Raw genomic sequence first — 12753 nt, forward strand, 5'->3', positions numbered from 1 at the left:
CTGTCCCATCTCAGAAGCTCCCCCGTTCTGCCAGCAACAGCGGCAGCATTGTGCTACAGTCAGCACACGCTGCTGCGTATTGGCAGGTCTGTGGTCCTGCTTTCTTCTGCCTGTGCAGGTGTGTAGGGGGGAGCAACCACCTCCTCTGGATTTAGCCCTAGCTGAGGGGCCAAAATTCCATTAAAAAAAAAAATCCTGGAATTTGCATAAGGGGGCGTGGCCTCGCAGCCGCGATTAGGTCACGCCCCCAACCCCACAGCAGGCACAGCAATGAGATAGGGCTCCCCTGTCTCAAGTGCCCTGGGCCCCCCGGATTCATAATTAGCCCCTGGGGGCATGCCAGCAGCTCACAGAGCGCTGGGCATGCCCCCTCACTGATGAAAATGGGGCCCCTCCCATGAAGCCACACACCCTTTTGTTGACCACGCCCCCTTTTTGCCACGTGTGTGTGTGTGTGTGTGTGTGTGTGTCCCTCCTTCTTCCTGAAGAAAGCTGGGAGGTATGCACCCCTGCCTGTGCCATGCCCATACTATCTGCTTCTGCTCCTAGTCTCCTATAGATTTGGCCAGATCTGTGACTCATTTGACTAACTCCGCCCAGTGTTGTGACTCCGCCCAGCGTTAGCAAATGAGTCACAAAGTCACAGATCTGGGCTATTATATAGGAGATATATATATATATATATATATATATATATACAGTGTCGGACTGGGGCATGAAGGGCCCGCCAGGGAATGCCGTTATAGGGGCCTATGTTTGGGGGGGTGGACAGTCTTCAGAGGGGGTGTGGTCAGCTGCCACAAAGGTTTCGCTGATCATTAGAGAGTAAATAGTATAGTAAAGTATAGTAAATACTGCTAGAGCATGCATGATAATGTACCAGATTAATAATGGCAATGCACTGTAGAAAATACACCATAGTCCTGTGCAATATGAGGTAACATATGTACAGTGGTGCAAGTAGAAAAAAAGTCTTACAGGTACTGTGTGCGCGCACAAAGGCGCGTGCGCCAAAAAATGGGTGTGGCCAAATGCCACATGGGGCGTGGCCAACTAAAATGGGGGCATAGTACACATCTGGGGGAAGGGGCAGATACATATATGACCCCAATAGTGCCAGATACACGTTGCCCCACAGTGCCAGATATACATTGCCCCACAGTGCCAGATATACGTTGCCCGGGTGGTCTTCTGTTTGCCGGCGGTCGGGCTCCCGGCGCTCAGTATACCGGCGCCGGGAGCCCGACAGCCGGAATACCGACAATTATTTTCCCTCGTGGGGGTCCACGACCCCCATAGAGGGAGAATAAAATAGTGTGGCGCGCGTAGCGCGCCACCGTGCCCGTAGCGTGGCGAGCGCAGCGAGCCCGCAAGGGGCTCATTTGCGCTCGCCAAGCTGTCGGTAAGCCGGCGGTCGGGCTCCCGGCGCCGGGATGCTGGTCGCCGGGAGCCCGACCGCCGGCCAGCCGTAGTGAACCCACGTTGCCCCACAGTGCCAGATATACGTTGCCCCACAGTGCCAGATACACATTGTCTCACTGTGCCAGATACACAAATGCCCCCAGAGTGCACTGCCAGATACACATTGCCTCATAGTGCCAGAAACACATTGCCCCACAGTGCCAGATACACATTGCCCCAGTGTCAGAAACACAAATGCCCCCAGAGTGCCAGATATACATTGCCTCACAGTGCCAGATACACAAATGCCCCCACTGTATCAGATATATAAAATACAAAAAGCAGGTACAAATCACGTATGGGCGCTACTACAGTGGCAATAGGAGTCTCCTAAAATCACAGCCTCATGAAAGTGATACAATCATAGTTACGTTCCTGTGATAAACTTGTCAGCTTGCGTATAATAGTATCTTTCCTCTGTACTTCTTCTCGCAATGATTCTCCTCTCAATATCCAATGATGATTTCCATGCAAAACAAAGGATTGCCAATATCTCATGCAATACGTCTTTAATCTTTATATAAAAGTTCCAATTTAAAAATCATATAAAACATACATAAAACTCCAGCTTTATAAATAACACACTTTAGGCAGAGAGAAATCCAGACTTAATGTGGATGAAATAATTACCAACTCATTTGAGAACATTCGTTTTCAAATAGATGTTTGTGCAGTCAGATAGCCACCCGGGAAGCACAGCACTGCTGAAGGTAATCAGGTCACTCACACGCCGCACCGAAAATCTCTTGTGCCAGACCAACGCGTGTCAAACCTATTCCGGGTTCTTTTTCAAGGTAAGTGTGCTCTCTTCTACTCTCAAAGGGCCTTAAATACCCATATCAACCAATGAAAACATTAATCTTCAATTAACAACACCTGTATAAACATGGCAGCTTCCATGTGTTAATACTGGTTGCCATAACAACGACAATTTAAATGCAAAAAACAGACCCAAGCTCTATTTAAATTCAAGCTCCCTCAACACTGCTGGAGGTATCCTTTATAATCCCACTATTGATTGTTAAAATAACTCTAATCTACCAGTCAGCGGAGACCCGCTGATCACAGTATTATTATGTCTCCATGGCGACCTATAGTGCCGCGACGTCATATCCGGGGGCGGCATATATTAATAATACTATAGCTGGCCTCTTCCTTTATCGTTGTCACGCCAACGATCCATGCCGTGAAGTCACTTCCGGGGGTGGTGAGCAGTAACATAACCGCTCCACCTAACGCCCCTTCCGACGTTGCCATGGTACCCATCCATACCGTGGCGTCGTAACCGCGCCAACAAACCTTGCCGTACAGATACTTCCGGGGGTGAAAGAACAGTATTAAGTTCAATCACCTAGGTATTGCCTCCGACGTTGCCATGGTAACCGGCCGCACCAGCGTCATATATATAACTAAGTCCTCCTCGTAGTCTATTGCCTAGCAACGTCTGATGCCAGATGGGGCATAATGAAATCAATTTCAGGATCCCCCAATCAGTGTTGAGGTGCCAGAACTCAATAGAAATAAAGAAATCCCCTTTAGACCAAACAAAGAAGTAATTTAGGCTAAGATAGAATACTTTGAGAATGCCTTAAGACCTCATTAAAGCTAAATAACAATAGATCCATATAATTTCATTTAACATAGGACATACAGTTTTTATATACATGTCCATATTCACTCTTTCCAGTCCTGTATTTCAAGTCTTTTTCATATAGTTCCTTTTTGATGTTACTGTAATATAAAGTATTATAGACGTCCAGGTCTGGATCATAGTCCACATGTAAATGGGATCAATTCCATCAAGTCCTATGAGACATTTTCCATCGTTATCACTTCTCCATGTCAATTCACAATGTTCCTAATATAAATACATAGCATTTAAAACCAAAAAATAGGTGTATATAAACGCAGAGATAGACAAAAACATTAAATAAACCATTTGAGTTCAAAATCTATATTAATGCCCCCAGGTGTCAAAGTATTATATTTACAGATCATTTTCATTTCAGTTTTTGCCAACAATTTTGACAGATTCCTTTGCCGATGATTACATTCTACTTTCCTCAAACCTACAAATCGTACAATGAGTCGGGGGTCACAATTATGGTGCAGCCTAAAATGATTTGCCAAAGCGTGAGTCTCAACTCCCTTTCTTATATTTCTGACATGTTCAGCAATGCATACTTTTAGTGCCCTTGATGTACGCCCTATGTAGAAAAGATGACATGGGCACTGTCAGGTCTCTAGGTTTGTCTGTCCCCGGCGGGGGCGCTAGTGGGTCAGTGTTGGTCTGATGGGTAAAACATGGAGGCAATATAATAGTCCTGAGCATAGGCGCTGATGTTTTATTGTTACTGAGCAGATCGGATAACACAGTATAAACAGAAAACCGGTAATGGAATGACAATAGATGATAACTGGATTCAAATAGCAGAGGTCTCTTGCAAATGAAATGTGAAACAACAAAACTGAAGGCAGATGATATAACTAAAGTCCAATAGTACTTGATAGCACACAGTCTCGGTATAACGTAAGATAAAGTAACTTGAAAGGCAGAACTCCGGTATGTAAAAGAAACACTCAGTCTCTATAAAGCACACAAGTCCAGATAGCTTTACTAGGTTCAAGCAGGAAACAGTCTCTAAGCCATCAATAGTAATACTGCTGAAATGCACAGATGGAATACAGATAGCCAGTGTACAAGTGAGATGGTAATACGAACACCTGAGGAGAGTCTCTGCTGCTGGTGATTGTGGCTGAATGGAATTGGAGTCCGGAGTTAACAGGAGAGCTGTGAGAATGAAGACTGGAACAAATGGAAGTAACCACGGGGATCGCTGGAAACAGGAACCAGAAGAACGAAGGCACACGGTGTGTGACTTGTTGTCCGAGGCAATGTGAGAGAGCCACAAGCTGGAAGTTATACCTCCTGCCCAGCAGTGATTGGACACAAACTGCAGGCGGAGATACAAGCTGGATTGAACATCAGAATCAGCTGCGTGCAGGTGCCATGGTAACGTCCACACAGGCTGGACATCGGCACGCCGCAAAACCCACACAGGACCAGACTCAGGAGTACTCAGCAATGTGAAATAGAACGCTTGCGGATACTACACCCACGCAGCCGCAACTGGGGCCAAGACCTCCGGAGGCCCGCACACCAGCGCGCTGGTAAGTGAGACGTAGCAGAGCGCCGATTCCTGACAGGCACTCTACTGCATAGATAACGTTCTTTACATTACAGGTGATGAAATCTTGTATGTCATGAACCTGGCCATTGATCTCAATATTCTCTAGTTTTCTGCCCATGTCCGTCCTGATTTCTTTGCACCCTATACAGCAACCACGCCTATGAAACCCCCTCGTATTAATTATACCCACTTTTTTTGTGGCTGGAAGATCACTGTGAACAAACTTGTTCCTTAAGTTAGGGGCTTTCCTATATATAAATATAGGTCGATCAGAGAGAACTTCCTTCAAGATCGGATCTTTCTTTATAATAGCCCAGTGTTTTCTAAAGGATCGTTCCAGGGTCTTGTGTTGCGTGTTGTATCCTGTTATAAATGCAAATTCGAAGCGGTTAGTATTTTCTTCATTTGGGACTTTCGTCTCCAGAAGAGATTTTCTATTTATTCCAGCCACTTCTTCTTTGATTGTTCTAACTGAGGACTCTTCATAACCACATCGATTAAACCGTTCTTCTAGAATGTCTGCTTGCTGTCTATATATTGCATCTTCCGAGCAGTTCCTTTTGACTCTTTTAAATTGACTGTTAGGTATTGAATTCAGCCAATTTACATGATGGCAGCTATTCCTATCTATATAGGTTTGACAATCAGTGGGCTTAGTATATGTCTTTGTACAGAGTTTACCTCCCTGAACATATATAGTTAAATCAAGGAAGTCCACCATATCTGTACTGATTTTAAAGCTGAATTCTATATTAAGACTATTGGTGTTAAGATAAGTACAAAATTCTTCCAGAAGTGATCCATCTCCCCTCCATATAAAGATCACGTTGTCAATATAACATTTCCATGACACCAGGTACGCCCCAAATGGGTTTGATTCCCAAATGAAATCATTTTCCCATTTGCCCATAAAGATGTTAGCGTAGCTAGGGGCGAACCTGGTGCCCATCGCTGTCCCTATCTTTTGGAGAAAAAAATCTCCATTAAATTTGAAGTAATTATTCGACAGAATAAGTTTCACTCCATCGACGATGAATTTCTGGATAGGGTCATCTAAATCGCTTTTACTCAGAAATTCTGTCACTGCTAAGCAGCCAGCCTCATGATTGATGATAGTATATAAGGACTTAACGTCCGCTGTTACTAGATGCATACCTTCTTTCCATGGTATTGTAGGTAAGTATGTGAGGAGATCCTTGGTATCCTTCAAATGTGATCGATTTTTGATCACCAAAGGTTGCAAAAAATGATCTATCATTGCTGATAGGTTGGTTGTAGGGGAATTAATACCGGAGACTATAGGGCATCCGGGGGGGTGCTTAGGATCCTTATGCACCTTTGGTAATAAATATATAACAGGAATGACAGGATCTTTAATCAAAATAAATTCCTGCTCCTTAACATTCAGAACTTTCAATTCCCCATATTTCTTCACCAATGACTCCAACTTGTTTAATATTTCATCCGTCGGGTCCGCTCTTAGCTTATGATACGTGCTACGATCTCCCAGATGTGTCTCGACTTCTTTAATGTACCACTCTCTATCCATGAGTACTACCCCGCCGCCTTTATCGGCGGGCTTTATGACTAAGTCTGGGTTAGTTTTCAATCCTTTAAGGGCTGCTCTTTCTTTAAATGTAAGGTTACATTTAACCCCATTACTCTTGATGTTTTTAAGGTCTTCCTGTATTAGACCCATAAACGTCTCCATGTAGTTCCCCTTCATATGTTGGGGATAAAAAAACGATTTAGGTCTAAAATGTGTTTCTACAATTAATTCAGCTTCTCCCAATGTCCTAACTGTGTCTTTGGAAAGAAAACATTTCTTTAAACATAGCTTCCGGATGAATCTATGGATATCAATAAATGTAGCAAATTTATCAATAGAGGTAGTGGGGGCATATTTTAGTCCTTTCTCTAATACGGAGGTTTCAAATCTCGACAATATATGTGAGCTGATATTAAAGATCTTTATACCTCCTACTTCAATACTTGTAGATGGTAAATTATCAGTATTATCAACCATATCGTTCTGTCCCTGATCTAAAATTATTTCTCCTTCACTAGTTGTCGTAACTTTGTTCCTCCTATTTTTGCCTTTCGGACGGATTCTCTTTTTAGGTTTCTTATTTTTTGCACCACCCCTTTTTCCCCTTCGAGTTTTAGAATAAAAATTTATCTGAAATGAGGTCTTCTTGTTCTCCTCTCTAAAAAATGTTCCTCTCTACTTAGGGGAGTGTTAGGCGCGGCGGTCTCGGCCGTGCCCTGACTGAGCAGCAGTCACGGCCGCCACGCCTCTCTCCTTCCCTGTCCCCCGCACGGCGCCTAGCAACGCCAGGACGCCATGCGCACGATAGCCGCCGGGTCCCTGGCAACGCAGGACGCCGTGCGTGCAGGGCCGCCGGGTGCATAGCAACGGGGACGCCACAGGTGGACGGCGTTCCCCGTTGCTAAGAATAGTTAATTAGGTTGCTCGTGCAGCAGGGCAGCTGCACGGCAACTAGTAATTAGGGTCTGGGGGCTGGTCCTGCTGGCCCTCCTGTTATTGGCCAGCAGGGCCTTTTTATGTGAGCCAGCACACTGCAGCCCCGCCGGTGATAGCTTCTTGTATGCTGTTCCTGCCTTGCAGAACTCTGTTCCTGTCAGCCGTGTTTGGTGGATCTTGCTCCCTGCCCTTTGGTACTTTGGAGGTTCGAAGCCGGCGCTGGGAATCCTTCTAGTCCTTGCGAACCTGTTTGTCATCTGGGGTTCTCGCTCGGTTTCGTGAGTAGCGGCTTCTGCCGCGTGTTGCGGCCTATGCCGCTTAGTGTTTACTTTACTGTGAATTGGTGCATTTGCGGAGGTTTCCGCTTTCACTGTCCTCCCCGGAACTTGGCGGTGCCGTGTAGGGGAGTGGACAGTGGTTTCTTTGTAGTTCTTTTTCCTTTGGTGGCGTGCCGCACATACATTTAGTTTTTAGGTAGTTTATAGCCCCTAGCGTGGTTGTTTCAGTTAGAGGTCCCCTTGTTATTACCCTGTCTCAGTTAACGCCTTGTCTCTCTTTAAGACCTGAGGGGGCATCGGAGTTGGGCAGACCTAATCCGCCCTTCAAACGCGGCTGCCATGGGCCCAAGAAACCATAGTCGTTCAGGCGTGAATTGATAACACGGGTAAGACAACGGAGGTAGGGTGCTAGGGGCTATTTCCTTCCCATTTCCCTATCCCAGCATTCCGTCTTGGTGCTCAGGACTCACTACATAAGATCTACCCTGTTGAGCATCAGGATCGTAACAGGGAGCATACCGATTCCTTTGTAGCTGGGGTGTATTATGTGTGTTGTTATTTTCCCTCCTCCATCGGTATCCATTAGTCCTTTCCTCTGATCTATCCCTGTGTGCTCTATATTGATCCTTTCTTGCGGGTAAATTATAGTGTCTATCAATTTTATTTCTATTATTCTCTCTTGGATAATCTCTAATCCTTCTTCTCTGCTGTTCATTTCTGTCTATCCGGTTAATTTCCCTCTCTTGACTTCTATCTCTGGGAGGGCCCCTCTTCTTATTGGTGTGTATTTGCCATTTATCTATACCTGCCTCTCTAGATGGAGAGATTCTCTAAGAGTCAATAGAGACATCTAAATCCCCTGTTTCTTCTCGTAATTTCTTTTCTTTCTTGTCTCTAATGAATTTCCTCATTTTCCTGTCCACAAGGACTTTCTCATTCTTTTTAATATTAGCTTCAATTCTCAGTTCAAACTCCTTATAATCGGTGAGATCCGAAAATGGGACTATTAGATTTTTATATTTCTTAATCTCTATATCGAGATCTTCCAATTCTCTCCTTCCAGATAATAAGATTCATGAGGGCATAGGAACAATTACTTATGATTCTGTCCCATTCCTCTTTAAAAACCTCAGATGCACTCTCAAAGGAGGCTTTTTTATTGATTTGTAGGCCCCTTGGAATAATTTGGCTGGAGACGTACTTTTCTAAAGTAACAGTCTCCCACCATATTTTCTTTTCTTTTATGAGAGTATTCTCCAATTTTCGCATGATATTTTCCAAGCTTTCATCTAACATTTCTACATGTTCCCCGTCATCTTTAAAAAGATTCTCTAACATCGATTTCCTATGGTCTCTATATTTGAACATATTGGTGCAGCACTCTAAATGAACCCCAAATTTTTTTTTCTTGTAAGTGTATCAGATATACATTGCCCCCAGTGCCAGATACAGAAATGCCCCCAGTGCCAGATACACATGTTCCCCCAGTGTCGAATATGCCCTCTACTGCCCATCAGTCTCCGGCCGGTGCAAGTGTCCTAGTTCAATTCGTCGCGATCTGTGAGCCAATCAAAGTTCGCCTTGGTTGCCGGTCCGCGAGCTCTGATTGGCTCACGGGCAGCACTGAATTGAATGAAGACACTGAGGGGCAGGAGAGGCGCAGGCTGCGCTCTCCTTCCCTCACATCAGCGGCGGTCAGCAGCGGTGATCAGCGGAGGGAGGGAGGGAGGGACGAAGCAGCGAGGAGCGGCGGCCCGGCGGCGTGGGTACGGCATACCCACGGCTAAATTCTTAAGGGTACGCCGTACCCACCCATACCCGCACACTTGCACCGCTGCTTATGTATAATGTATAATACAAGTGCACATTCTGGGACCTGATCCCTAGAAGTGGAGGTGGGGCCACAGGCAGTGGGGCCTACCGGGGGTTTCCCCTGTACCCCTGTGGGCCAGTCCAACACTGGGGTCTGTCTAGTCTGCTCTTAAGAGTGTTCCTCAAGAAATTATTTTGTAAAAAAAAAATGAAATAAAAAAAACAGTAAAAGATTAATTCACTCAAGCTCAAAACGAAAGTTAGTTAAGCAATAGCAAAACATTTGTCAGAGGTCAAAAAGCCCCCACTGTTCCTATCCAACAAAATGTACTGATCACCTGAGCAAAGAGGGAGTGACAAAAAGATTGAGGATGTCAGGAAAGAGACAGATACCGATAGAGAGGTAGAAAGAGAGTGCGGGTGTCAGAGAGAAAGAAGGTCAGAATACCGATGCTGATATCCTGACACTATTGAGAATCCAGACACCGGCATCCTGAATAGGTTCTCCATCCCAGTACCGGAATCCCGGCAGCCAGTATCCCGAACAACTAGACACTGCCGTGCTGGACAGGTAAACCACGCGGGGCTGGGTGTGTGTGTTAGGTTTAGGCTGCAGGGGGAGGGTTAGGGATAGGCTGCGGGGAGAGGGGGGTTACGTTTAGGCTGTGGGGAGGGGGGTTCGGGTTAGGATGCGGGAAGGGGTGGCTAGGTTTAGGTGCCACCTGGGAGGGGTAGGTTCCTGGGGGGGGGGGGTTTAGGCTACAGAATGGGACAGTTGGGGGCCAGGGGGAGGTAAGTATACTTACCTTCCTCTGTCAGGATTCTAATCATTGGGTTGCTGCGGTCGGTATTCTGACCACTGGCATCCTGACCGCCGGCATATTATACCCAACCCGGTAGTAGAGAGGGGACAGAGCGAGGAATTGTCATGAAGACAGAGAGAAAGAGAAAGAAAAAGAGAGGGAGGGTGTCCGAGAGAGAGAGAATGAGACAGAAAGGGGGGGGGGAGTCAGGGAGAAAGAGACAAGAGTGTCAGGGAATGAGGAAGAGACTGAGGTTTTCAGGGAGAGGAGAGAGAGGCAGATAGAGAGGAAGAGAGAAAGAGAGATGAAGGGTGTCGGAGAGAAAGAGGGTAGCAAAAGAAGGGGGGCGTGAGAGGAGGTGTCAGGAGGAGAGAGAGAGGTGGGAGAGAGATAGAATGTGCCAGGGAGTGAGAAAGAGAGGGACAGGGAGAGAGTGCCAAGGAGGGGGGTGGGGCACTACCTGTTCCACCAGCAGATCTCTGATAGGAATAAATACCTCATAGAATTAGACCCTGCACCTTCACCATACACCCGCGAATCTGCAGCATTATGCCTGCGAGGTAACGTAGCTACAATCATCAGCCACGCCCACTTTTTACAGTCAGCGACAGCTGCTTCCGTCTAAATAAACATAACTCACCACCAACTGCGTTGCTAACTGCTACCTGGAGCCGGCAGTTAGGGCAATGTCTGCTGCAGTGTGGGGGGGTCCTGGTCGACCATCCTGCCTCTAATGCAGCCCTTGCTCTGCCCACTCCTCCATGTAAAGAGCTACCACAAGTAAAACAAGCGTTACAGAGCAGCTTCCAGCCTTCTGCCAACATACAGCATAACCTGTTCCTGTCCCAGCCCAGGCTGACTGCAGTGCAGACTAGTGACTGAGCCGGGTGTAGTATGCTATGCCGGCGGTCGGGCTCCCGGCGACCAGCATACCGGTGCCGGAATGCTGAATAAATAAAAGCAGAAACGTGTAGAGCTGAAAGCAGCCTATTTGAAATTACAGTAGAAGTGTCATTAACAAATAACTGGGGACCAGACTACTGTAAATAGAAATTACGGGACAGGAATTCTGTGACATACATATAACAAGAAGGTTATCAGTTCTTGCTGAAAACCATCCACCTGTCTGGATGTGAGATATCTGCTGACACTTATTCTGTTTGCTGTGGGATTCTAGGAGGGATAAAGGCCTGAGAAATAATTCTGTGTTCTGTGCGGCGTCAGTGTGTTGTGTGATGTTATTAATCCTCCTGGCAGGTGTGCTGACTCTGCAATTGTCATGTCCTGCTTATTAGCAGATGATAAAAGTGTGCAACGTACATCATGTGACTTTGCAACAGTTTAAAGCTGGACATGTAAAATTACTAAACAGAGACGTCAACAACATTTTGTCCTGTGAAAATATTGGGCACTTACGTTGAACATTGATCAATCGTGCAGATGGAATCTGGCAGGAGGATGAAAAAGAACTCACGTCTCATGGAGAAACATTGTACTGATTTCCCTCGGTGGATCTCGTCCTCTTCCTGGAACATTAAATGTTCTGTACTCTAAAGACTTAACCAGATACTTCCTGACACCGCTGAGGCTTCAGGCTTGTAAACAATAGTCTAGACACTGTTTGTAATCCCTATCCTACAAGACCTACTTGTGTGCCACATCTTACATAGGCCCACTGTGCTTGCCATGATCCCAATTAGAGTAACCTGAATAACAGCAAGGTACCATGGGGGTCATTCCGAGATGATCGTAGCTGTGCTAAATTTAGCACAGCTACGATCATTCACACTGACATGCGGGGGGACGCCCAGCACAGGGCCCCCCCCCCCCACAGAAGTGCAAAGGCATCGCACAGCGGCGATGCCTTTGCACTTCAAGAGTAGCTCCCGACCAGCGCAGCTTTAGCGTGCTGGCTGGGAGCTACTCATCGATCCCCGGCCCGCAGCGGCTGCGTGTGACATCACGCAGCTGCTGCGGCCCGCCCCTCGTTCGGTCCGGCTACTCCTGCGTTGGCCCGGGCCACGCCCATTAAACGGCGGCCAAACGCGGCCATTCCGCACCCACCCACCCCCTGCCCAGCGACCGCCTCTGCCTGTCAACCAGGCAGAGACGATCGTAGCAGGCCGACGGCCTTCGGCCGTCTGGTATGCGCCTGCGCACTGCGGCTTTAGCGCTGTCCACTTTATCTCTCTCCAAGGCTTTGTACATAGACCCCTAAGGGCCTGGTTTACATATTGGTAAATTTTGCAGCATCGCATTCCCCATAGAAACCTCTGGTGGATTCGGCTGCTGGCTGGAATGGAGGGATCGCAGCAGGTATCGGAGATTTCTGCCGCGGTCCCTCCTACATACATTCCAGGGATACTTACTATTTGCGGCTAACCCCAGTTTTCGGGGAAATGAGGGCCTCAAATATTTTTGATAAATGGGCCCTTAGAGTTGTGAGGTGGGCCATAGCTTAGTCCAAGTCTATAATGCAGTGTATAACTAGAACCGGCTAGTTTGTATATATACAGGATTTGCCATGGAAGAAAATAGAAAAAAAATGTGTTTGCAGTGTGCAGAGGGTTTGCAGAGTTTGAACTCCTATAATGGGCCCAAGATGTGCAGTTGTCGGTATGCCGGGTGTCGGGATTCCGGCACCAGTATACTGAGCGCCGGAATCCCAACAGCTGCCATACTGAATACCACCATGCTGTACAGTGCTCTCTCCTCACTGTACT

Source organism: Pseudophryne corroboree, chromosome 5 (genome assembly GCF_028390025.1).
Source record: "Pseudophryne corroboree isolate aPseCor3 chromosome 5, aPseCor3.hap2, whole genome shotgun sequence".
In the NCBI taxonomy this organism is placed as follows: Eukaryota; Metazoa; Chordata; class Amphibia; order Anura; family Myobatrachidae; genus Pseudophryne; species Pseudophryne corroboree.